Raw genomic sequence first — 4477 nt, 5'->3', positions numbered from 1 at the left:
ATCCTTATATGTGCAAATATCTTTGAGGAACTTGGCATATTTGGGCACTTGTTGAATGGCTTGAAAGAGGGGGACGGTGACCTCAAAATTCTTAAAATTTTCCACCGTGTTAGGGTCAAGTTTTTGTTGCTTCTTGGCCTTCTTAGCCAAAGTTGGAAATGGAATTGGCATAGGCTCTTCAAACGGATTCTTCCATTTTGGCTCCTTGACCTTGAGTGGCTCCTCCTAACATTGTGCAACATTTTTCTCCTCATCCTTCATCACTTCCACATCATCGCCCATCTCTTCATTGTGGGTTTCCTCATTCAAATTTGTTGGCACAACACCAATTTCATCCAACTTGGTGCCTATCCTAAGGGTGATAGCATTGATGCTTCTCTTAGAATTTGGTTGAGGTTGAGAGGGTAAACCACTAGAAGTTGAGGCTTGTTTGGCATTTTTTTGTAGTCAGAGGAGAGAGAGTCAAATGGGAGAGAGCGTCAGCAATAGTAGCCATATATGTTTCTAGTTTCTTGTGGAACTCCTGATGCTCGTGCATAAAGGCTTGAAGTTTGTCATTCATGTAAGGTTGATTGTGAGAAGGGGCTTGATTGCCTTGAGGATGGTTAGATCAACTATTTGGATTTTGATACCTTTCTTGAGGTTGAGATTGTGGTGGTTGTTGGTAGGATTGTTTGTAGGGTTGTTGGTATTGTAGTTGACCTTGAGGAGTTTGATGATAGTAGGCTTGCGCATTTGGATAAGGTTGAGCTTGAGGGGCTTGGTTCCATCTTTGGTTAGAGTTATCCCTCCATCCTTGGTTTTTATTTCCTCAATGTTGAGGAGCTCCATGATAATAGTTGGACCTTTGTGGGTATGGATTGGCTACCACTAATGTAGTGTCCTCTTTGAGTTGAGGGTATTCATCAGTGTAATGGCCGCTACAAGCACAAATACCGCATGATCTTGATGGTCATTTAATTCTTGTAGTTTGAGGTGGAAGAGATAGCAAAGCTTAAGGAATTTGTTGCCCTTAGGTGATTTGTCTCAACAAAATTGTCATCTTACTTAGGGTCTTGGTCAAAATGGCATCTCCGGAAGGAGAAACTTCACTTAAAGCTTTCGGTTGTGGATTTCTTACCCGTGAGTGTTGAGTTGAGTCCGCTAAGTCTGCTATGATCTCCCAAGCTTCCTCGGCGGTCTTTTTTTGGTGAGGTATCATCCACTAAAGGCATCTAGAAGAAGCTTATCTTGGGGGTTCATCCCTTGACGAAAATAGCTAATAAGCACCAACTCATCAATACGGTGGTGGGGGCAAGCTTCCAACAACTTCTTGAAACTCTCCCAGTACTCATAAAGAGTTTCCCCATCTCTTTGCATAATATAATAGATTTCCTTTTGCAGCTTATCTGTTTTCTGAGGTGGATAAAACTTTTCCAGAAATTCCTTATGCAGCAAGTCCCAATTGGAAATCACATCTCCTGGTTGAGTATAAAACCATTCTTTTGCTTTTCCCTCCAAAGAGAAAGGGAAAGCGAAAACCAAAACTGCTACTTCATCCGCTCTATGTCTTCTCCCAGTGGAGCATGCAACTTGAAAGTCCTTTAGATGCTTAAGAGGGTCTTCCCCGAGTAGTCCATTATATTTAGGGAGCAAGTTTATCGTGCCGGTCTTGAGCTCAAAATTTGGATCCAAAGCCGGATACCGAATTTGTATCGATTGCAAGTTAATATCTGGAGCTCGGGCTTCCCTTAGGGTGATTCTATGAGGTGGATCCGCCATGGTGCTGTCACTTGAGTCACTCAAAGAGATTTTAGCACTCTCCACAGATGAATATAAGGTTTCCTCGTTAATTGAAAAATGATAGTCACGGGTTGATGGTGATAGTGAATTGGTGTGCTCTTCAAGCAAGCCCGATTTACTATTCACAAATGCTAGCCGGCACCGAACTTGCCTAATATGAGTTAAAGTTCTTTCTATTTTCAGATCAAAAGTGGCCAAGCTTGGGTCTGGAAGCGACTGTATCATTCAACTGAGGAAGCAATGAAAGCATGCAATTATGAAAAGCAAAATAGGAGTAGGCAAGTGAACAAGAACCAACTTAATAATCCGTAGCTACTAAGACTAGCTAGATAGAATGCTATTTACAATTAGTTCCAAGTAGAAAACAAAAATCAAGTATTCACAATATTCACATATTTACAACAACCAAAATTATAGCACTCATTGCACTTAAAGTGAATTCCCCAGCAACGGTGCCAAAAACATGATGCAGTGGCCGACGTGGGTTTAGGAATTTTCCTTAAAATAGAATGGGCATTGCAAGTATAGTCCCAAACCCACAATCAACTCTCAATCAAAGTTTGAATTTAAAAGATGTCACTATACAAAACCAATTTAATTCCGGGAGTGTTTAGTTCCCGGGTTGTCCCCCAAGGACACTTGAGACCAATGAGTGTACAATTCCGGTTGTGATGATCAAGGGATTTTTAATGAAGAGATAAACATATAAAGAAATAAAAGAACAATCAAAATTGCAATAAATGAACTAATAAAGGAATTACAGAACTAACTATATAATATAGACAAGTAAGGTATAAAAAAGGACTAATGTAAATGTGTGTGAAAGATGTAAAGCATAAAAAGCATCTTGGCTTGGAATGAGCTAAGGGTCCTTTCCTTGTTGGAACCACAACTATGATAATTAAAATGGAGTAACTCACTTTATTAACTCTCACGTCGGAGTGTAAGTTAAATGAGCATAAGTGTTCTTAACCCACAAATCCTAAATTGTTTGCTAATTGCCTTAGCAACAAATTAGCGTTAGTAGGAACAAGGACAATTAACAATCCACAAATTGACACTAAATGTTGGACATTCCAACTCTAGGAACCCAGTTGCTCACTTTTCCCAAGCCAAGAAATAGAAAATTAGCCCAAAATCATAATTGATATTTTGTCAAACACTTGGTGGGCAAAAACATTAATCATGGGAGAAATGAGAAAATGCTTGAAACTAAAAGTAACAAGTGATCTCAATCAATAATAATAACTCAAGAAAGCATATAACAAACATCAATCATCAAACTATAACTTGAAATATAAGAAAGAGTGAGAACAATGTAGCTATAAAAAGTAGTAACAAAGAGATACTTACAATGGAAGCAAGCAAAATCGAAGATAAAAAATGAAAATAGAACTTGAATGTAAAACCCTAGTATAAACCCTAATAGAGATGATGAAAAACTTAGAGAAAAACTATACTAAAGCTTCCTACTACTACTCCTAAGCTACCCTAATGTTATTCTATGCTATGGTCTTCATTTTCCCTTCAATATGAGCTAAATGGCTTTAGAAATGGGCCTCCAATCTACCAAAATTGCGAGTCACGTGCAATTTTAATGAAGGCCTGTGCGGGCACCTGTGCGTACGCACAGATGTGTGCGCACGTACACTCTGCCAAAATCTCTTCCTGTGTGTATGCACAAGTATCTGTGTGCATGCAGACTAGGCGATGCTCTGAATGGACGTGCGATGCATATGATGTAGCTCACGCGCATGCATGGTTTTGTTTTGATGCATGTGCGTACGCACGCAGGTTTGTGCGGCGCACACATCCCTGCTCTCTTATCCTTTGATTCTTCATGCTTCCTCCTCTTTGCATGCTCTTCTTCCATTCTCACTAATCCATTTCTACCTTATACATCTAAAATCACTCATAAAATAATATCAAGGCATCGAATGGAAGGGAAATGGAACAAAATAGGCTAATTTAGGTACTGTTCCGAGGGTTACCTGAAACGTGTAGCTCGGTCGTCTGGAGAGGCCCGAGGTGGGGGTTCAGGGACCCGAGCTTGATATGCGGAGTGGTTGGTGGTTGTACCTGCAATGACACTCCGATGCTTAAGTTAGCATGGGTCCAAGCAGATATGTGTAGAATGTGGAATGAATGCCATACCTGGGTGTTCCAGTGTATTTATAGTAGTTGGCCGTGATCTTCCCTGGATAAGATATTCTTATCTTATCTTATCTTTGGGAGTTTTATCTCTATCTTTGTGGAACCGCCTTTTCTAGGCCTTTTTGGCCTTTAGGTTTTGGGCTGCGTTCCTTTTGATGGGCCTTCCTTGCTTTATTGTCCGAGGTCCGACCTTTAGGCGTGAGCCTTAGGACGAGGTCGGACCTTTTATAAATTTGCCGAGTTGGAGGAGCTCGGTCAGGGTATGAACACTCATCATCACTGATAAGGATAACTGGGATAGGAATTCTAATTCTCATACCTTGCCAAGAGTTTTATTAATTATTAATTTATTTTTCTTATCAATTAAATTATTTGTTCAAACCTTTTCAAAACCCCGAAATATACCTTTGCATAACCAATAATAAATCATACTTCCCTGCAATTCCTTGAGAAGACGACCCAAGGTTTAAATACTTCGGTTATCAATTTATTTAGGGGTTTGTTACTTGTGACAACCAAAACATTTGTAAGAAAGGTTGAT

The 4477-nt window shown here is 39.8% G+C and overlaps 1 non-coding gene across 1 annotated transcript; it reads left to right on the top strand.

Moving 5' to 3' along the window:
• Window positions 1–1279: 1279 nt before the first annotated feature.
• On the top strand, window positions 1280–1386 carry LOC127740154 (small nucleolar RNA R71). The gene has a single exon (XR_008000835.1). It is a non-coding gene; the product is annotated as a small nucleolar RNA R71 (small nucleolar RNA).
• Window positions 1387–4477: the final 3091 nt, after the last annotated feature.

This window comes from Arachis duranensis, chromosome 6 (genome assembly GCF_000817695.3).
Source record: "Arachis duranensis cultivar V14167 chromosome 6, aradu.V14167.gnm2.J7QH, whole genome shotgun sequence".
Classification (NCBI taxonomy): domain Eukaryota; kingdom Viridiplantae; phylum Streptophyta; class Magnoliopsida; order Fabales; family Fabaceae; genus Arachis; species Arachis duranensis.
The sequence above is the reverse complement of the archived record's forward strand: the minus strand, read 5'-3'. Positions and strand labels throughout refer to the sequence as shown.